The sequence below is a fragment of the Oryzias latipes genome, chromosome 21, assembly GCF_053564925.1.
Source record: "Oryzias latipes strain Hd-rR chromosome 21, Olatipes_Hd-rR_3.1".
NCBI lineage: Eukaryota > Metazoa > Chordata > Actinopteri > Beloniformes > Adrianichthyidae > Oryzias > Oryzias latipes.
Genome location: NC_136257.1, coordinates 13,647,165 through 13,669,957, shown reverse-complemented (window position 1 = coordinate 13,669,957; position 22,793 = coordinate 13,647,165). Strand labels below are relative to the sequence as shown.

Sequence of the window (22,793 nt, the reverse complement as noted above, 5' to 3'; positions counted from 1 at the left end):
GACTCTTCCTCCTGAATGACCATTCTTCAAGCCCACCTCCTCTCTATCCATCCTTGTTCCACTTGCTGGCTGCAATTGGGCGACTGTGTGTTTGAGTGTGCTTCGACATGCGTGGGAGTGTGAGGGTGAAGGAGGTCCACTCTGCGTGGGTTGAACAGTGTGCGGGCTTTCTGTGCTGTGGTGTTAATAGGCCTTTTTCTCCCCTCAGTGGGACACAGAGAGCTGTCATTTACATGGAGGTAATGGAGTGATAAAGAAGTGGATGGAATATGCGTGGGTGAACGATGATGAGGGCCTAGCACCTCTCTCTGTTTTGCTCTGTCTCTTTTACTCGTTTTTTCCCAACTCTTACATGTCTTTAGCTTCTTTCTCGTCTCTGTCTCCACTCAAGTCCCATTTAGTTTTTGCATTAGCAAGAAGTTACTGAGATTTCTATCAAGTAAAAAAATTAAAACTATTGCAAGTAAGACTTAAATAAAATATCTTTAAAGTCCTTTTATTTATGTCTTACTTGCAATAGTTTAAATAATCATATCTTATATAAATAAGATCTTTAAAGTCTGTGTTTTGCTGCACGGTGGCGCAGTGGTCAGCGCTATTACCTCTCAGCAAGAAGGCTCCCGGTTCAAGTCCCGGCTGGATCTGAAAACAGAACACCAACGGGGGACCTTTCTGTGTGGAGTTTGCATGTTCACCCCGTGTATGCGTGGGTTTTCCCTGGGGACTCCGGCTTCCTTCCACCATCCAAAAAAACATGTTTCATAGGTTAATTGGTGACTCTAAATTGCCCATAGGTGTGAGTGTGCATGGTTGTGATTTGTGGCCTTGCGACAGACCGGCGACCATTCCAGGACGTCGCCTGCCTTCCCCCACGAGTGGCCCCATGACCCCAAAAGGGACAAAACAGATTTAGAAGATAACTGAATGAATCTTTAAAGTTCTACTCCGATAATCTTTTTATTTATTGTAAAAGCGTTCCCTGTGGTCTTTTAAGTATGATTATGCTGTTTTTAGCCAAAAACGAAAAACCCTACTCCACAGTGGTCTTTTAATTATGCCGTTTCAGTTTAATTCAGTACAACTTTTGTCCTTTTCTAGGACATAGTTTCTGCAGAGCAGCAGGAGTTCATTGGAAATTCACCTCTGAAATGTGAACGGATGGGACTGTTGGCATGGAAGTAAGACCTGTCCCCTTCCCATCATCCATCTACCATAATTACATGCGCTCCCACTTGCTTACAGCCCCTCTCACCTCCAGCCTAATGTTACTGGTGCAACGAAAATGGCTTTTTCCTAAGGCATGTTTTTTTCATCTGCTCCTGATTCAGACTGATTGGAATAAAAAAATACTCAGAAATGGAAGTCTGTGCATAATTTTTCTTATATCCGTCCTCCCCAAACTCCCACTAGAACATGGTAAAAACACCAAAAAGACCGTTTTCATTTCAGTAGGTCTTCTAGACAATTCAGTGGAGTTAACTGAAATCTATTTCCAGGAGAGATTTGTTTCAGAAAATGTTAGCAATCCTTTTGAAATCAAAGTAACTCTTTGTCTGTCTTGGCAGTGATGGTCCATCAGAGTTTTTCAGACACATGGGAGAGCTAATTCCCTCAGTGGGAGCGAGTGGAAGGAAAGGCAACGGTCCAGCCAAGCTGCTCGCAAACTTTCACTTCTTTCAGTTTGATTCAATGATTTCAATTTCTGTTTTACAACAGCTGTGTCAGCAGGTTGCACAAAACTGAACAATTCACTGGAATCTTGGTGAAACTTGGTGTTGTGAGCTTCAAAAACAAAACAAAATTGGAAAAATGAAATGAGCTGTTTTTTCATCAGATTGCCTGTCATAATTAGACTCAGCTATTAGACTCTAAAACATCTCATAAACACTGGACAATAATGCAGTCCTGCAGCAGTTCTAGGCTGAAAGCAGCAGATTGTTTTTCGTAATTCGTATTTCTGACTTTGCCTTTGAGCAAAATTTTTCTCTCACCACATACTCAAAAATTCACCAAAATTTGCACACACCAGGTACCCTCATTTAAGAGGCTACGACTTCGAATAAAAAATCCACCTTTCCTACCTTCTATCGATCCATTGCCTCCTAACTTGTATATAATTTGGAAGCTACTTGGGAAATATGTTAGAATTAGATGTTGTAGATTATTAACGGCCTTAATGTGGCAAGCTTATAAAAGTGGCGTTCCCCTGTTGCTCGCACATTTTTTTCCAGAATCTTGTGAAAATGTGAGACATGAGTTGTTGGCTCAAGCTGAAACAAATCATATAATTTCATAAACCAATATAAAGAATGTAGGCATGGTCAACAGAAAACCTTAGTTGCCTATAGGAAGTTGCCAAGGCGTCGTATGGTACACCTTTAATAATTATTGTTATTAATTTATTATCTATCTGCTGTTTTAAACAGAGCTATGGTAACAAGCTATTTCCCCTTGAGGATCAATAAAGTTGTAAATTATTCTATTGCAAAACTTTTCATATGAAATACAAAAATGACTTGCTTACTTGTAGACATTTCCCCACATGTTGGTAAAGTTGGGCTGCATGTGAATCCATGTTCACAGCTTTCTGAAGAAAAAATCTTTCATTTCGCTTTAAACAGCCTGCAGAGAGGGGATAAAAAGCTCTCTAGCCTCTTAGAATATAAAAACTGTGAGTAAAGCCATATCTGGATGCTCAGGTTTAAAAGCTAGATGCTGAATGATTAAACTTGTTTACATGTTTCTTCTAAAACTCTCAGGGATTTCTTCTGTCAGTATCAACCAAAACAATTCATCAACCTACACATGACCAAGAATTTCAGGGTTTGAAGTTCTGAGCAGGTCCACTAAGAGTGAAAAAAAAACAAAAAACTGTAGCCCCAGTGATCTATGTTTTCTTATTTTATGTTTTCATGATTCACAAGTTTATCAAAAAAGTCTTACATTGTCCCAAATGCTGCGAACATTTTTAATTTCAGTTATTTAGCAAATTTTCTCTGCATGAATATTGTTTAACTTTATATTGTATTTTATGCTGCATTAATTATAAACCTAAACAGCTTCAATCCTTTGTAGTGTTGTTTATTTTTATGCCAATATCAGAATCACATCGGTAAACCCTGTAAGGTTATGGATTGTATTGTGGCCTTGACCACAACCCACTAAGCCAAGTGTTAAAAGTCATTTAATTTTTTACTTTTGAAACTTTTGAGATGCTGCAGCTGCAATAAATGAGGCAGAATAGTAAAATACCAGAGTTGTAGCTCCGGTGTTGACATTCTTTCGACCGTTGTAACTCCTCAACGGCAAATTTCCATTTACTACATTTTATGTTGCAAAGCCGATAAGAAAGCTTCTTTTCTCCTCCTCAGAATTAGCAAACTCACGTTGATCGCGTAAACTGTCGTATAGCTATGCTTGGTCAAAGAGCGTGTGCTATTTACGTGTCGCCAGTGACGTGTCCAGTGTTAAAGCTTAATAAATGTTAAAATACGACATAAAGCAAAGTCATTCTTATCTGTTGCTTTTTTGATTGGGGTCAAAAAGAAACGGGAACTTTCTGACTTCTCAGAAATTTTCTTAAACACTTTATTGGAAACTTTGTAGGAGAAAAAAATGTAAAAAAAAAAAGAGTAGCTGATCATAACATCCACCTCCTACACCAAAACATTCTTAATACCTAAAAATATAACTTTTTCTGTGCAGCTGGCTGATGGAAGTCTTCTTGTCATAAAACGTTGTTTTTAAAGAGATCAGCTGTGGACTTTTGGAAGGAACTTTGCAATAGGAAAGAGTGGGACAGTAACAATAAGTGAGTGAGTTTTCTCATTAAACTTTTTGATCACAACCAAGATTTTCCCCCCAAAAAACAAACTGGGTGAACAGATCACTATTTGATATTCGATTTAACATTACCCCATTTTCATGAATTATTACGGGAACTTCAATAAACCTTAATTTATTTCTAAAATGGACAATGTGCCTTATATATGGATTAATACTGATGTTGAAGCTATTTGGAGAGGTACACGCTGGTCTGGCTAAATGTTTGGTTAGGTGTTATTGTGAATATGCAAATACATGTAGCAGTGTCAGCCTGTGGGAGCCGGTTTAGCTCGTGCTGGTTTGCGGCGCCTTCCGTCCGTGACACCAGGGTTCGACTCCGGGCTGCTCCCTGTTCCCTTCTCTACCTCTGTGCCGGTTCCAAGCCCGGTTTGAGAAGGTTGCGTCAGGAAGGGCATCCGGCGTTAAACATTGCCAAGTTTACCATGCGACTTGTTCGCTGTGGCGACCCCTGATGGGAGAAGCCGAAAGAGGGAGAAGAAGTGTCAGCCTGTGTTTTTTTATGTGTCACTAACAAGGTTGGGAGTTAGCTTAATCATAGCCTATGTCCAAATTCCCACTCCAACCCCTAACGAGTTAAAAACTACGTGCTGCGGGACTATGTAGAGCTCTGGATATTAAAAGCAATCCGGACACCATGCTCCCTACTTTTCTTTTTTTTTACGCCGTATTTGACGCCACCGATCTTACAAAGTTAAAATGTAATTGATATGAGCATTTTGGGATGATCATTTATGAGTCTACTGTCTTCTGAAGATAAAAACCTTAATAGTTTATTAAAAAAAACAGTTTAAATACATTTTTCTGTCAAAAAGTGTTCAGAAGCAATGCATTGTGGTCTATATTCACCAAACTAGTGAGCATTTTCTGTTTTTGTCGCAGAGACTTCTGGGAAATTTCTAGGGCACTTAATTTTGGAGTTGAATGTTCGGACAGCATTACAAAATGGCGAATGCGCTTTATAGTGCACTATGTAGTGAGTAGGGAAGGAATTCGGACACAACCATAGTAACGTTCGTTTTAGCTGTATCAGTCTGTTTTTATACGTGTTGAAAACAAGGTTGGAAGTTACAGGTATTGTGAATATGCTGATACTGCTAACACGGTTAACATAGCATGTAACAAAAACATTATAGAAAGCACACAATTGATAAAGTCTGACTGACTGACGGACTTATCTGACTCTTTTGTCGGACTAAATGCGCCTTATAGTTCTTGAATTAATTTTGAAAATAGAACATTCATTGACAGTTTGCCCTATAGAGGGGAAATACAGTGGGCTAACTTAAAGTGTTGTTCAAGCTAACTTGAGTGTTGTTTAAAATATATGCCCTACAGTGTGGAAATGTATTTGTATACATTAAAAAAAAGACAAACTGACATGACTAAAGAAAATAGTATAGTAATAGTTTGTGTTTTTAGGCATTTCAAAATTGCTTTAACCCAACCTTAGAAAAATCGAAATAATTAGGAGTGTTGGCCAAACATACACTGATCGGCTGAATCATAATTTCATAACAAAATGTTTATTTAAAAGTACTTTTAAGATTTTTTTTTAGTTCATGCTGAATAACTTTTGTATTTCATCATCTTAGAATGCAAATGAACAGGTGCTTCAAAAATAAACTGGATTGATTCAAGTCAAACTAGATTAAGTAATGCACAGATTTAGCCAGAAAAATCACATCTACCAAATTTTTATTAGTTTTTTTCTTTTGCCACATTAATTTTGCATGTTTGGACCACTTGCCTGTAGTCTTTTTGAGAAAGTTCTAAGCCTTTCATATGTAGCAAAGCAATGGTTGTCAAAGCATTTTGAAATCCTTTGACGTTTCTTTTGTCTGACAAAAATTACATAAAAAACACAAAACGACAAAGATAGTAAAAAAAAACAATTGGGTTTTTCTAATATTTTTAACCAGCTTGAACTAAATGGATTTTTGGCTTTTTGCCGTGCCTGTCATCTTGTCTCCACTTTCCAAAAATGAAATCCATTAAAGTACAGAAGACCCACTCAGATTACCTTTTGATCTATTGCGAAAGTGTTCCCAGGGGTATTTTAATTATTATTATGTTGTTTTCACCTAAACAAAAAATCCTGTTGTTTTCTGGGACATAGCAGAGCAGCAGGAGTTCACCAGAATTTCATCTTTGTGAGTTGTGGGCGGGAACATTGGTGGGGAGTAAACCTGCCCACACTTCCCGGTTGCTAAGACCTCTCTCTTGACGCTCTCTCCAGGTAGCTTACAGCCCCTCTTACCCAAAACCTAACATTAGCGGTGCAACAAAAATAGTGAGCTTAGTTTTCTTTACACATGACACAAGAACATGTCAAAAAACGGAAAAAACTCAATTTTCATTGGAGTGGGTCTTCAAGGAAAAAGTCAAAATATCTGTTTTCAGCCATTTAAGCACAATCGATCCATGGTCTAAACAAGCTCTGTGTTTTCAAACACACATTTCCACTGAAAAGTTTAGCGTGGGTCATTTAAGATAAGCTGTTGTAACACTGAATGGAGAGTAAGCTGGTGGAGGGGGACGGTGGTTTATCATAAAGGGACACTCAAGGGGGACTGAAGGGGTTCTCCCTTCCCCTTCCGATAGAAAGGTGGTCCCATTAACTTTACTGACAGGAAACACTCGCCACAAACCAACGTCCTCTCCCACCCAAAGTAAACGCGCACCATCACAGAGGTGAACTGCCACCATTCTGTTTTACACGTAACTCATGTGCTGCAACCACTCATATTGGTCTGACATTGATGGGGAAATACTCAACGATGTAACAAAAATAATGCTTGCGTGTGTAGACATACGTGCATGCTAACGTGTCGTGTGTGATTTCCCTGCATATTAAACAGGGAATTCCCCACAGTTTTTGATGTTTAGGGACTCTTGCTTTACGGCACCAAACACATTTCTCACAATAAGGCCTGGAAACTTTTCTGACTCTCAGCTGGCTTCTTCTCAAACATCCCTTTTATCCCCACCTCTGCCCTCTGACACTTATCCCAACAAGCCATCTCTGTTTATCAAATATTTGTCTAAATAACCACAGAGACTCTCAATAGCTTTTAGCATTGAACTTGTGAACATGAACAGGTCCTGGGCTGTGGTGCAGTGGACAATGCTCTGAGCTTATAATAACAGCAGGTTTAGGATCAGGTTGGTCTTTCCTGACTCACTTGGTTGATTCAGGAAAGGCAATAAAACATCTGTGGCTAAGGTTTCGTATATCTGTCTACTTCTTCTGCTCAGTGCTGTTTTTGGTTGGGGAAAATGAAAAATCATTGGAGTGGATTTTTCATTCAAGGTGGTTAACTTTGTATGTGTGCAGGTGGACAGGTGTGCATGTGTTACTGTTGCAGGAAATCCCCAGAGTGTCTCACCTGTATGCAAGTCACTTTTAGAGCTTACGGGTGAATAAGTAACTATGTAAGGAGAAGCTGGGCAGTCAAACACTGATTCTGCTTTAGCCTTTTTATTTCTGCTGTAATTATTGGGATTATCGTGTTTGGAGTAAAGAGTCAGAGGGAAGAGAAAAAAATATTTAAAGCAGACCACCGAGAAATAACTTCAGGAAATAACTTCAGGAAATAACTTCAGTAGCTTAAGGTAAAATAGAAATTCTATGAGGACTCGCAAAAGAGCTTTCATCTAAACCCACAGGAAGCAGAAACAGAATATTCACTTTTAAAGAGTAACCAAATAAAGTGAAGGACAAATAAAAATGCCGACTGTTAACTAGTGCATTTTTGAACGTATACTCTTTAAGACCGGAGATGGCACAGGCGTCATCCTAAATATTAGTATATAACCATGAACAGCAACAGAATCAGCTGATTTACCTCAGCTTCGTAAGCACTTCACTCCTGTAAAGTGAGAACCCTGGAGCTAAAACTCTAGTGTTAACCCTTCTCAGTCAGGAGCACTGCAGAATACTCCACAAGTGAGTCCCTTCTCTCCTCTAAAGACATGTGTCACCTCTTATTTCAGTGATTAGTCAGCATACGTTTGTAAATTTTTATACACATAATTAAGATAGCATACAATCTGAAAACCCCCCAAAACAATGGAAATTGTCTTGGGTAAAAATTTAGGTCAATATTGAGTAGTCATGATAAGAAAAAAAAACACCTAGAACGTCTACACAAAAAAGAGACTTTCTGCAAAAGTGTTGATGCAGGTGCAAGAAAGAAATGGACAAAAAGTTTCTAGAATGCTCCAGAAAGTTTGTATTCACCATGGTTTTTCTGCAAAAGGTTTCTCAAACTGTGTTTTCCACTTTTCTGTTGTTTAACATGACCATTATTTCAAGCCCTGTGACAGTCCAACGCAGCCTGTCCAACTAGTGACTAGATAATTGCATGAAACTGAATGGCTGTCATTGAAAAAACTGAACTAAACATATGCATTTACACAGAACTGACATGGAATGAATTATTATCACTGTCATTCACCACCATCTTATCTTAAAGTTTTTGTTTGTCTCCTTTCAGATGGAGAAGACAGTCCTGGTTATGAAATGCATACCAAGCAGTTCTACAGAGAAGTAGAATAGGCTGCTGTAAAATACCCGTCCAGTTGGGAAATGAGCGTGTGGGCTGTTACCAGAAACATCCACAAATGATTGGTTGTGACTTAATTATGTCATTTTGTAATAAATGACTAGAGACCTATGATCAAAGGTAGGTAAAATAAGAAAGTAAATGAGTAACTGTTGGGAATGTTTCATAAAAAAAATGTTTCTTAATATTTCCTTATCTCCACACAGAAACTGAAACAAGACCTTTTTCTTGTAAAAGGAAAGTTGACAAATATAACTTTTTAGTATCTACTATTAATATTGTTATTCTGGTATGATCTTTTGGATCACTATATATATGAATTTATCTCTGCTGAAAAGCTTCCTCCACTGAAGTTTTTTTTGGCTGTTCAGACTAAGTTTGCTGAGGAAAAAAACTTACTGCAAATCAAGATATTTTCCCCATCATGATCCACATGCTCCTCTCAGCTGTTTCAATTCTGTGTGTAACACTTCTTGCGCCCCCTTCTGGTGTGGGGGTTCTTGCTGCTATTTTCTTTCTCAAAAGCACCTCCAAACAGAAAAACGACAAATGATGCAGATGATCATGACATAAAACTTCCTCCATTATATTACATGCATGAATGGTATTTTTTAAAAAGGTTTGACCGGGAGCTCTTGTAAACATGTGTGAAAATGACTTTTTTTTTTGTTTGCATTGAATGCACTATTGCAGGGGGGGGGGGGATATATGAGTGCAAAAAACAAGAATAGTAGTTTTAGTTATATAGCATGTTTCATACATGGTAATACAAAGTCTCATCTCTGCATACACCTACTGCCCCTTTTACCCATAGAGGCAGATATTGGGCATCAGGTAAAGGGCAAAAAAAGTTGTTAGGTTAAATACTAGTAGTTGGAAGGGACCTCCTCCTCTGGGGGTAGATGCATAGGCAGCCAGGTGCAGCATTCCGAGGGGAACAGCAAGGCAGCGATGCAGGGTTCCCAGCTACAGCTGCAGCGGCTGAACAGCACCCAGAGGGAAACGATCCAACCGAGGAAGCACTGAAAATAAGAATGATCCATAGAAGGAAAAGATATTGATGAAAACAATAAACATATTAAAATGAGTTAATAATATTTGTGCAAAATCAGAGACACGACAAAAAAGACATCAAGGAAAAATGCATCTGCCTTAACTGTTCCTGGGCTTGTGTTAGCAGACTTAAGACTCAGTTATTGGTTTTTTGACACTCGACTTTAACTGAGATCTATTTTTGTTTCCAAACTTTTTTTTTACTTAGATTGAGAAGCGATTTTTAAATATTGACATGGATTTGATGTTCAGGAGGACTTTTTATGTTCAGTATTCCTGGAGAAAGGTCCTCTGAGCTCTTCACATCCCTTCTGGCCTAGGCTGGTGTTAGCTTCCCTCTCTTAGGTGTGTCCTTTAGATGAGTCACTGTTAGCTATATGCCAATTAATTCTCAAATCAAGCAACATTCTGTTTAATCCTCCTGGTGTCTTCTGTGCCCCCCACCCCCCATTGTTGCTACAGATAATAAATTTGACTGTTTTGACCCAGTGTAACCCTTGTGCTATCCTAGGCACTTTAACGTTTGGAGTTGGGTCATCTAGACCCACTAGACAGTGCTCTGTACCTTTTTTCTTTAATCATTTGTGAACCTCACTAGTGTCCATGGATTACATGAAATCTTTCCACCTTTATCCACCTTTGTCATGGTAGGGAGAACACGTCAATGTAAGGTCGGGGTCATCTAAGATAGCACAAGGGTTAAAAAAGAATCTACCAGGATTGCACATTTCTGGGCTTGCTTTATGGTCTACAATTTCCTAATTGACTTTAAAGAGTTCAGTTTTATTTTAGTTTATCTTTGTCTTGTGGTTTCTCAGCCCTTTTTTTTCACCACAGCAAAGTATTTGCATTTCTGATCTGCAGATACTTCTGAACAAAACACCCTGATAGCTAAACTCCTCCACCTGGGGAAGTGACTCATTCCTTACCTGGTGAGGGCAATCCACCTTTTTCTGGCTCAGGTTCATGGCCTCAGACTTTGACGTTCTGAGTCTCGCTCCACCTGTTTAACAAAAAATCTTTTGATTTATTTCAGAAGTGCTTTTGAAATTCCTAAAAAAAAAGTTATTACTTTAAAAAGTATTTTCTATTGTATTCATTCAGTATGAGTCATTTTTCTCACCACATGGATCAGTTTCTGTTTGACAAATGACTTGTCTAATTTGCATAGCTTGTATTTGTTCCATGTTAAAATGCATTAAAACGGAAACTTTTGAAATGTCCCCTTACACCTCACGTATGTCATTGTCATGAGTCTTTGTAAAGTGTTAGTGTATCATTTTTTTTGTCATACTGTTTATGGTGGCTTCAAGATTCTTCTTGATTAACGAAAATGGGGGCAGTTTAGGACAAGTCACCAGTTTGTTGCAGGTACACAGGATTCAGTTTCGATTTACTGGAATGTAATTTCGTACGTCAGTGTAAAAGCTGTACATATGACAATAAAAGCTTTTGATTCTGATTTAACATAACATTTTATTTTTAGCATATTTTTTGTTTAGTTCTGTGACTATGGGTATCTCCAATAATCAACATTGAAATAAAAGATTCATTCTTTGTAGATTTTGTTATATTTGTAAGTATATCAAACAGTCTTTATGATCTATCAATGTCTTTTCACATAAATACTTTTTGTTTGTAATTCCTGTTTCTGCAAAGAAGATTTTTAACATTACATACTGTTTCCTTTCTGGACAGCTTGCACAAAAAACATCTCCATATACCCAGTGCCAGTCCATATATCTTCATGAGCAAAATAAAAAGATCGTAATATTTTCCCACTTGTGGTTGTTTTTGATTACAGTGAACTGAGATGTGTGTGAGGGAAGAGCATAAATCCAGATATATTCCGAGAGGTCACACAGGTCAAATTCCTCAGAAAGGGAATGCAGAGAGAGGAACACGGAAACTCAGGAACTTACCCTGCAGCTCTTGATGAATCCAACGTTGACTGTTGCTTAGAAACCAAACAGTCCTCCCTTCTCCCCACTATTCTTTCTTTCTTTCATTTCTTCAAAACCTACAATTTTCATTATGATATGTCGTTAGGAGAGTTGTTGTTGAACCCCAGTGGTGGATTGATCTGGAGATATTCAATGGTAACTGGCTGTTCCCCAGCAGCTAGGTTGTGGCTGTTATAAACAAGCTGAAATGACCTAAATGGGGTGCGAGATTTGTGTGAGACATTGGAGAGTGCTATGTGATGTTGACCAAGAAATATGAGAGAAAAGCCGGATAAGTTAAGGAGATAAGCTACATCTACACTTCCTTTAAGGTCTTGAAACAACCTTAAAAGGAGACAAAAACAGACAAATCAGTAAAAGCTATTCCAGTCTTTTGTTCACTGTTATTTGTCGCGAAAACACCACTTTACACCTATCGTGCTTTATTTTACCTCCAGTTTGGGATGGTCTCTGAACATTTGTTAGAGAAAGGTCAACCACATTCAGAATATTTGCATGGTTACAGGGTTGTTACACAATCTTATGTAACTTAAAAATCGAAAGTGGTCAAACTACACCGTTCTGATAGATTTGCTCTGTTAAACTTACCTCACATGCAAAATACTTCTTTACTTTTTTTTTTTACCGTCTTTGATGTTAAGTGGAGTGGAGGGGGGGAGGATGGAGAAGTAGGAGGAAGATGAAGAAAGCAACAGGATTGGAAGACAATGTAGGTGTAAAGCAGCTGAGGAGAAAAAAACAGGACTGACACATAAAGGTGGATGATGCCTCTTTTCCATTGGATGTTGTCTCATGGGCCATTCACCTCCTCCAAGCTCTCCATCTACAGAACAGAGGAACCCTGCAGCATCTGGCCACTGAAGTGGGAATTTCTCTGGCCGTCTAAACTGTTGACTCACAGAGACACACAAGTGAGATACAGCAAAGGAAGAGAAAGAAACCAAAATTATTTAGTGTAGTATACAGTACACCAGTCAGAACTTTGAACACACTTGTGGTTGATAGTTTAGGAATAGCTGTTGGTTGTGTGTATATTTAGTATGCTAAATGCTTAGGTGAAAGCTTTTGGCAAAAACTGTCTCAAGAATCAAAGAAACAAAAGAATGCATGAAAAAATAAAGTTTTTAACCAAGTTGATTTGCTGTAGTATCAGTCACAGCCTAGAACTTCGTTCGAGGCACCCACAATCCTCGTAGGTCAAACCATCAACTATTCATCCATTCATCCGTCTCCCAAACCTGCTAAATCCCTGGATGGGTTGCTTGCTTCTTGAGCACCATCCACCATATCGTTCATAATTTCATAAAATATGTTGCAATTTAATACTTTAATGCTTTTATCAGTACTTACAGCAACAGAGTTGTTTCAAAAGAGATTTAGTCTATAGATATTATGATAAAACATCTGTTTTTGCACTGCTTTTAAAAAACATGTTTGCAGGTTACCCTGAGGACAGCTGCTTTGTTACAGGTCACACCCAGTGTCATCACTTGCAGCACAATTGATTCAACTCTATCCCACAACAAGCAATTTTTTCTGAAAATGTCCTCAATGGAACAACAAATACAGAAACTGGAACAAAGTGGAGAAACATTAAGAAGAGTGAGCATATGTTACTTTTTAAAGCAAATAAGAAAATGATAACACAGGAAAAACAATAGTGTTTTAGTAAAAGTGTCAATATAGAGTATGTGGTGTACTTTCATCCAAGGTGCTTTTATACTTACTGCTTCATTTTTTGTTGAATTATGACACAGCAGTGTGTAAATTGATGCAAATCCCCTGTGGTTGTAGCACCTAAGCAATGTGCCAGGTTGATTGGCTAGCAAGGCAACATTTCCTTGTACACACTTCTAACCTCTTTATTAGGAGCTCCAGTACACCTGCTTCTTTGTGCAAGTACCCAATCAGCCAATCATGTGCCTGCAAAATAAACTACAGAGTCACAAACAAAGGTCAAGAGCTTTGGATAATGTTCTGATCTAAGGTCAAAATGTGAATAATTTGATATCTGAAAATTTATGCACACAATATTCATTAGAGTTAAGTCAGAAAAATGTAAAAACAAAAATAAACAGGCACACTTTTTTCTGATAATGACACCCAAAGCAAGTAACGTCTGTTTAGGCCAGGAGTCAGCAACATTATGACATGAAGTACCAATTTGAAATGTTCTTTTTAAAAACAGTGCCATCACTCACTATAATGCCAACTCTAATACAAAGAAATACCAAAACATTTCCAATTTGTTATAAATTTCATTGAATTCAGAAAAAACAGGACAAATGACTTTTTTAAACATATTTTGGCATTGGGAAAAAGCTCATTATGAGAAGACATTATCTCTCAAAGTCAATTTTTTTTCAAATCCAAAAAATACAAACAGATGACAAGTCAAATACTTATAGTTGTCACATCCCCACGTGACACTGTCTTGGGGCACATGTGCCCCAGGTTGCCAACCCCTGGTTTAGGCCCTTTTTGGATGGACCATGATGTTCTCCTCTGGATCCAGAAGGCATCTTTTTGCAGCACCAAACAACCATGTCTGTAAGTGCTAACTCCTTTTCAAATATGGTTGTTGTGGATACCTTTTGAAATGGAAGTGCATCTCGCCTTGCTTTAAAGAATGGCAAACAAGTAAACAACAAGCTGTTTTAAATGAAATAATTTCCTTTATTCAAAAGAAAAACACTTGATGAGTCAGCCGCAATCAGTAATGTCTGTTATATACGGCATGGTTGTGTGTATGTTGGTTCATGTCCAAACCATTGTTCAGCTCTTTATATTACGGTGACTGTAAAGTGCAAATCACATCAACAAATCACTCGACACAAAAATATTTTAAAGATCACGACAATTAAAAAGGTAAAACATATATTTAAAAAAAGCATTTTACATTTTAGAAAACTAAACAGAATTCCAGAAACCAAAACGTAAAAAAAAAACTAAAACAAAAAAGCGTTTCAGAAAAATAAAGTAATTTCCAGGAAAATAAAACACCATAAAAAATGGGAAACGGTAGGTACTATTGGGCATCGCTGATTAGATGATGATATCCGGTATCGCTTTCGGTTGAAATGATGAACAAACTTAAACATCCAATCAGCAATGTCCTATCATACTTACCTTATCCGATTTCTCACTGTGTTTCATTTTCTAACATTTCATGTTGTTTTCTGTTTACATTTCATTTTTGCTTTTTTACATTTTGGTTTCTGGAATTTTGTGTTTTAAAATGTAATGCTGTTTTTTTTAAATATGTGTGTTGCTTTTTAATTTATTTTTTTAATTGATTTGTTGATGTGATTTGCACTTTAGGGCCACTGTAATAATAAAAAAAAAACTACAAACCACACTTACACAGGAATAGAGCAGCATTTGATAAGGTTACGAAAAAACAGCAGTCACATCCCTCTCCTCAAGACGGAAGACTATCTGTGTTCCATCTCCACAAAATTGCGTTTGTGTGTCAACACACACTCACTGGTCAAGATTGCAACATAAGCTAAAACAGACTGTTTAAACTGCCATAAGGTCACAAAGTCACTCAAAATTATTTACTTCTGAAGATAGTAATGAACATGAAAATGAGAGATCAGATCTCTGGGTTTATCACCTGTCCTATGCCACCATGGATAAGCTTTGGGAACCCACTTGTAAACCTTTAGAACAGCTGCTTTCACAAGTCCTGAAGGGGGACCAGTTCTCCTGAGTTTTACCTTTAAAACATACCGCAACTCTAATGTCTGTTCATCTTCACATAAAGTTCTGGACTCAGTAATCCATTTAAACAAACAAGAAATAAAGTTTTATAAAACTGTGGCAACAAATGCTTGTTATTGGAAATATTTAAAACAGACACGATCAGCATCAACAACAACAGAGTCCTCCAAACTGGCCTTGACTACATGGAATAATGATGAGCAATCTCCATCAGATGGACTGCATTGCTCCAGCAATTACTCAGAAGGAACCTAAAAAAAGTCAGCAGTTCCAGACCTAGCTTGTTTTCTGCAAAAGTGTATTTATGCTCTTGGAGTATTTATGTGTATTTATGAGCGTTTTCATACTGCTGAGCAACCATTCTGGCTTGCTGGAGTGGGATTTTACCAGGACAAGGACAGTTCTGCTCCACGGCAGGAGCCAGGTTTCACTTGATATCAATTTGATGCCATTTAAAAGAACATTATGTATAATACCTAACAAAAAAAAAACCCATCTAGTCTAATATTCAAATGTTGAACTAGGTATTGTCTATGTATTGTATATTACAGTGACGTGTGGTGAGGTTAATGGCTGGTGAGGCACTGACGTCACCAGTCAAATTTACAAACATATGAACCATACTGAGTAACTTGATATTTGCAGTTGTGTTTTTATTGCATACCTAAAAAGTACATCCTTGTAAAATGACACAATGTGCAATAAAGTTGATTTAAAAAAAAAAAAAACATACTGAGTAACTTATTCACCATTTGATTGATAACAGTTAACGTGTTTTGTTTAAAATATCATTTGAACATGTTTTTTGTCATATACAAACTGCAGCATAGAAAACAGCACAAACGTTATTATCGTCTTACCTTTACTTGTAAATAAAGTCCATATGCCGCTCCTTCTGAAGAAAATGACTTTTTTGCTCACACTTCTTCTAGTATTTTTTAGCGTCATAATCTCAGGGCTCACCGGCGCCCCCTAACATGAGGCACGAGAACTGCTGGCCTCACCCAGCGGCTTTTTCGCCGGCGTTTAGCGCTCAGCACAAGAAACACGTCCCTCACATACAGTTATTTATAAAAACAAACACTGTAAATCATATACATCTGCTAAATTATGTAAACTCAGCTCATACAGTACAAGTGATTGAACCGACATACAGAGAGAGCAGTACCGTCTGACTGCATAGGTATTGCGCAATCCAAGGTGAGGCTCAGGGGCTGGTGCCTCATCGCACGTCACTTAGTATCTGAACGGCAAATACGGAAATTCAGCGATTTTGAAAAGAAAAAAAACACCCAAAAATGGTACATTTAAATGGAAAATGACTGCAAAGCACAAAGTACTGATTAAATATAATAATTTAATTTATTTTTTCTCTTTTCTTCCCATAATGACAGGTGAGGCACAGCCTCACTTGCCTCTCCTGACTGCACGTCACTGGTATATTAAGTAAGGTCATAGTTAAACATCTAACTAGTGGACGCTACCCAGAACTGATCATTGACCACCAGATGCAAAATTAACAAGGTCTGCATGTGCATCAGATGTGTAATATTTAAGGGGTGGGGAGATTTTAGATTATGTTAGCAATACTTTTGCTATTTTGAGGAACAGTTCAATATTGACACTAATTTCTTTCTTCACAAAACCACTATTTACAATGCTCAGCACTGCTCAGTAACACATGAACTGTTTGAAAATGTTGGTTTACATTTCTATCGTCATTCAAAAACCAATGAAAAATGGGGGTTGAAAAAGATTGTTTTTTTGATCCAAAACCATTTTTTTCCTGCTCTGTTTATCTCTCAAAACACTATATACAATTTCAGCATTTGTTGCATTCCTGCAGAACTTTTAAGACTTTTAAAACCTGCTCTGATCAGTGAGTCTCTGCCAATCTTTCAGATGGTTTGGTCCCATTTTGGCATCAACAACACAACAGTACACTTCAGAATAGGCTTTCTTGTGTCACCAGTCCAGACTGTCGGTGGTTTAAATGTGTCACAAATGTTTTTCTTGGCAAACTTTTGGGTTCTTAACATCAACAGTCATAATTTAAATGCCACAGCATGTCTTGGTGCGTTTGCTGACAACATGCATTTTCTTATGTTTGAAGCCGGGACAAAGTAACACACAGGACTTCAAAAACTGTTTTCTTTTGTGGGGTCTTTGTTTCCCGTATTTATTATGAATGGAATAGAAAACAAAAACGGAAAATAGAAATGCAACAGTAGAAAAAAAAATCATGCGGCAGTGGCACCAACACCACGTGTAACACACCCTAGCACTCGTGTGCGTCGTAACTATTACACACACATTCACGGTCCGCTAATCTCAGCAGCCATCTCCGTCAGTCTGCACCCGACTTCTTCTACCCTCAGTGTGCCCTAAACTCAGCGGCATACAGACTGCATTGCGCCCTCTACTGTTACATCACCGTATTAAACACTGCACTTGTGAAACTTAGAAAATTATATAAAAAATTGATTTCTTCTTCAAACAAATATTTTATACCAAATGGTTACATATGCTTCAGTTTGGTTATCATAATTTTAAATTGATCACTTCCATCAATAATGCTACATAAATCCCTGCCCAATAGTTCAGTGTGGGTCCATTTTTTAAAATGCCAATCAACTGTGCAGTTATCTTTTTTCTAGAATTTCCAGTAATTCTTTTTGTTTTTTACCCTGGTAGGAGAGTGAAAACAGTGTTTTGGTCTTGAATGTGTATTACATTTAGAACAACTGACAATAAAGAGTTTCAACCGGTGTGGTTACATGCCATCTCACTCGGAAAGTCCTTTATAACACCTACAAGAAACAGGGTGTGTCCCAATGCTCCTGAATAGATGTGACACAGAAGAAATAGAGCGGTCAACCTCTGATCACTGGTTCAGTTACCCCTCCACCTGCTAGTGTGCACCAGTGTCCTTGGGCAAGCTATTGGATGCAGCATTGCTCCTGGTGGCCTGGTTAGCTCATCTGATAAGATCTTTAGGTCTTTCAAGTAGGTGGAAAGTGCTTTTAGTGCCATTGCAACTTGGTAAGTGAGATGACCTGAGAGAAACTGTAGCGGGGAAAAATATTCTTCAAAAATCTTACATTTTCTGGATTCTGTTTTTGCATTCTGTCTCTCACAGTTAAAGTGTATATTTGATGAACATTAAAGACCAAAATCAGCTTTTCAAAGTGGGACAACTTTGCTTGAACGTTTCTTGCCAAACTGTAAGTGGGTTCCTTTCCACTATTCAGTTTAGCATATTAAATGAATGAAACAATGTTTTATGCCTAGTTTGCTATCTTTCACAGAACAGGATACACTAGACTATTCCTCATAAAAGAGGTGAAGATATTTAGCTCCTGTCAGTCACTTCAGGTTCATGTTGATAATCATCCACAGCTGTTGTAATTTCTGTTAACTGTCCGCAGACTGTAGATATTAGTCTCTGCTTTTCAGTTTGTCATGGCCAGGTCATCTGCTTTGTCACTTTTTGTTGTTGCTCCTTGGGTTTTTGTCATGTTTGGGTTCTGCTTTTTCACTCCTATATGTTATGCAACCAGGCCTACATTTTGGGTCCTGCATTACCAGTCTTTATCAACTCTATAGAGACAGTAGAAGCAGGTTTATAAACAGACAGGCTCAGGAAACACTAGTACAAATGAGCTTTCAGTAAAATAAATAGTGGACAAACCTGCAAAATTCACCGGTGCAAGGTGGAGATGAGGCACCAGAAGGGATGGCAGGTCCGATAATGTAAAATGTCATTTGAGGTCCGAGCAATTTAGAGATCCAGCAGGCAGAATTCAAAAGTGAGAGGTAGCCTTGATTTTGGAAGTATAAAATATAACTTTTTAGTAGTTTACCTAGGTACGTAAGCAATGACCTAAACAGACAGACTTCTGCTGCCAGGGTTTACAAACCTGAAGAAAGGTTGAATCCTCCATCAACCCACCTTCAGAAACCGTTGAATCATTTTTGGGGTTGAGTATCAGCAGCCAACCCAACTGCTGCTGGGCAAAGGTCGCCAGTCTGTTGCAGGTTAAGGTTGAATCTAATACCACAAAATCTTGATGAATCTCCTATACCCCCTCCTCTGACCCCTGATATTGTCTAACTAGATGAATAATTATTGCATAGGTAAACAATAAAAGTTTTTTTTTTTTTTTTAAATCCAGATCCAGTTTGAGTCCATATTTGCTTCTCCATCGAGTGTCATTTCACAGTAACATGGAGTAGTTAGTATTTATAGTTACATAATTGTAAAAAAAAAAAAAAATTATAAAAAGGAAGCTCTAATGCAGTGGTATCTGACCCTTTACAGCAATTTATCTGTCTGAGTGTTGTTGTGTTTCAGAAAATAAGAGATGCATGTCTGTGCAATGCATGTGATGGCCAGTATTAGACACATGTGTATTTATGAAGCCAGTGATCTCTGATGTCATCACAACAATTTTGAAGCCTGAAACTAAACCCTGAAGTGGAGCAGCCATGCTGAATAAAGCCCCCCCCCCCCCCCCCCCCCCCCCCAATTGACTTATCATGAACACTTGAGAAGGAAAATGTAGAGTAAGAGATTTGTTCTTTTTTTTTGTTTTTATTAAAAAATCTGTTTAGTATTATACCAAAAACTTTTTACCAAATTCTAATCTGGATTCAGATTCACAACTAAATTAAATGAGTAAATTGTTAGTTCCACAGACAAAATGTTAAACCATTTATGAATTTTAAGGAAGGTGTTAGAAACAATTAAACATGAAAATCAATTAATGAACTAAAAAAGTTTGGTATTTGTGAGGATATGCATTTTTTAAATAAAATGATTTTGGGTCCAAATGATTTTCTGTGTGTTTTTTTATAATTCATAATTTGTTTTAAAATTGTTTAAAGCCTATTAACCACACATTTCCTTTTTAGCAAAGACAAACACCATTTTAAATAAAAAGCTGCCTGATTTACCAAAAATTACAGTATTGAGAGGGTAATTCATTAGAATTGACCTAAAACTGAATGGAACATCTGCACTTGGGCAAAAGAGGTGAGTCAGTAACGGGAACAAGCAGACGACAAGATGAAGAATGATAAAAGTAAAGCTCCTGGAACATCTGGGTAACGCTTTTTAATAAGAGTCCTTAATAAACTATTTATAAGACATTAACAAGCGCTAGTAATCTTTAAGTAAGCTGCTTATAAGTACATTAATTAGCATTTGTAAATGTCTTACAACTGACTTACACGTTTAAACAAGCTGTTTATAAATACATTAAAATATTTCTTAATAAACTACTTATAAGACATTAACAAGCATGAGTAATGTGGTATTAAGCAGCTTAGAAAGACACTTATAAGCATTTGTTAATCCTATTCACAAGCTATTTATAAATTGCTTGTATGGGATTAATAAATATATAAACAGTTTTCTTTTTAACAGTTTATTGAGTGTTTTGCAGCCCCCCAATCTAAAGCGTGACCAAATATGGGGTGATCTTTACAAGCCATTTATAAATTGCTTGTGGACAGTTACTGTCCCTTGGAAAGGGCAGATTATGAGTGCATACATTTTGAAGTTTAATAAAAATTCATTTGGTTTGAAATGTTATAAGGCACAATCTGTAAAGGACAGTTGGTGTGTCTCTTGTTTTACATTGTTGTTTTGATGTGTTGAAGAGTTGGTTAGTGTTATAAAAGTCACTGTTCATATTCTGTACATTGTGGGTCTGCCACCGACTCAGCACCAGGTTGTGGTTATTGATATTTCCCACCCTTGCTTTTTACGTGGACCCCTGCCACTTTCTCCACCTCCTCCGGGGTTTTGGCCCCGTGTCTCTCTTTTTGGGGGAGCAAGTGCTTGTGCCTCATTTGAGGCATTCAGGAGGAGCGTCACATTGGACGCCCTTCCACAGACTGGATGTTCAGCTGGACGAGTACAATGCCACGTCCACCTTTGGATCCATCCTAAAAATTGACTCCAAGAAGGTTTGGGAATTTTCTTTTCCTGTGGATACTACAATACCAGACTGAGTCTGTTCTTAAAAAACATCTATGTTGAGATGACAGAGAAGGTCGCAGGAGCTGCCTCTGACTCTGCCGCCTGAGTTACTACCATCTGAAACAAGCATGGTCAGGTTCTCATGCAAGAGGCTTTGCCTCTCTGGAGTCCTTCCACCTCCAGCAGTTCATCCCAGGTAACTGCAGATGCTGTTCAGTTTGACAGGTTTACAGATGGGAAGATTTCAAATTTTCACTAACTGCTGATATTTTCATGGTTCCCTCAGAGACTTCTGCAAGACCTAAATACTTCCCCGCGTTCTTGAAATCTGCTTCAGCTGAGGAACATGGACATGCACAATGGACACCTCAAGCACATGCTTAACCAGAAGAACCACAGGTTGCTTGGTCTTCATACGGTTAATGATTTCACCAAACCTGCTATGTTTTCAGGCGAATAATATCAGAAGAGGTCAGAGGTGAAGACTTGATTTCATATCAATCTACGAAAATTAACTGAACTGTTTGTCTTCACTTCATCTGGGTGGAGTACCTGTGCCAGCAGACGGGCTTGTGGATGTCTGCAGGGACCCTGACGCTCCAGATGAGGTTGCTGCTGTCACTGCTCTCCTAGAGGAGGACGAAGGGCCCACCATCTGTGGAACAGCAGTGCGGTTAGGTGACCCAGTTGGCACCAGCATGTCCTGAAGCCAGCCAAGGTCCTGGTGGAGATCAGGAGTCTGTCAGTGGTCTCCAACAGCAGGGTGGACAGAATAGTCACACTCTGGGAACTCCGCTAGACACACACAGAGGGTCGTTTACCCCCCCCCCCCCCCCCCCAGGCACCAGGAGAGGAAGCCTGAGGGACATTTTAAGACCACAAAGGGGAAGAACTCTTCCTGTCCTGGATGGAAGGAGAGTGCCCAACGGTATGATTAGTTTCTAGAAGTCTTTTCCTTACTTTGAAATCTGCTTTATTTTTTCATGCTGTTGTTTCTTGCATACAACATCCACATCCCTGGTCTGGGGGGACTATGTGACCCTCAGAGACGCAGGGCTAGGAAGCCCCAGGCTAATGGACTGGGGCTGGACTTCAGCTGTTTCTGCTGTCGTCGTTTGGGATTTGCATATCTAGCTTGACATCAGATGCCCTTTCTAAAACGATCCTCTGGATTTACCCGGACTTGGGACCGGCACACAAATGCACTGGATTGTGCCCTCATGTGGCTGCATTAAGTTTTGGAAACGGCATGTTTCCAGTTTTTATAAGTTTTTGTCACATGAAAACAAAACACAAACAAAATAAAAACAGAGATCAATTCTTGGTGCTTTGTGGGTCTATTTGTTGTACAGTGTCCATTTTTTCCACTTTCGGTGCAAGTGTGCCTCTTGCAGTCTCAGTCTGTATGTTATTGTTTCCGTTGAATAGACTCCTTTGATGGGATCAACATAGTGCCCCAGTTCCTGGTTACCGTAATGTTTTTTTGCCGGCTGGTGACAAAACCTAAAATAAGTATTTGTCACTTTGGTGGATTGAGTTTCCCGAGAACTAGAAATAAAACAGTGCAGCATATAATGCAGTATATCAGCAGGAAGCTGTTACCAAGAGAGATGAGGTATTCAACCATTGAAAAAGAAGCATTACCTATTAAAT

The 22,793-nt window shown here is 38.3% G+C and overlaps 1 long non-coding RNA gene across 2 annotated transcripts; it reads right to left on the bottom strand.

The window, feature by feature from the left end:
• Positions 1 to 2,454: 2,454 nt before the first annotated feature.
• On the bottom strand, positions 2,455 to 18,518 carry LOC144988888 (uncharacterized). 2 transcript variants are annotated; one of them, XR_013652953.1, is made up of 5 exons: positions 13,156 to 18,518; positions 12,178 to 12,315; positions 11,387 to 11,484; positions 10,394 to 10,467; positions 2,455 to 9,433 (listed from the first exon to the last, which is right to left on the bottom strand). It is a non-coding gene; the product is annotated as an uncharacterized LOC144988888 (long non-coding RNA). The 2 variants fall into 2 exon arrangements; XR_013652954.1 differs by having other exon boundaries at positions 11,387 to 12,152; positions 12,234 to 12,315.
• Between the last annotated feature and the right edge of the window lie 4,275 nt (positions 18,519 to 22,793).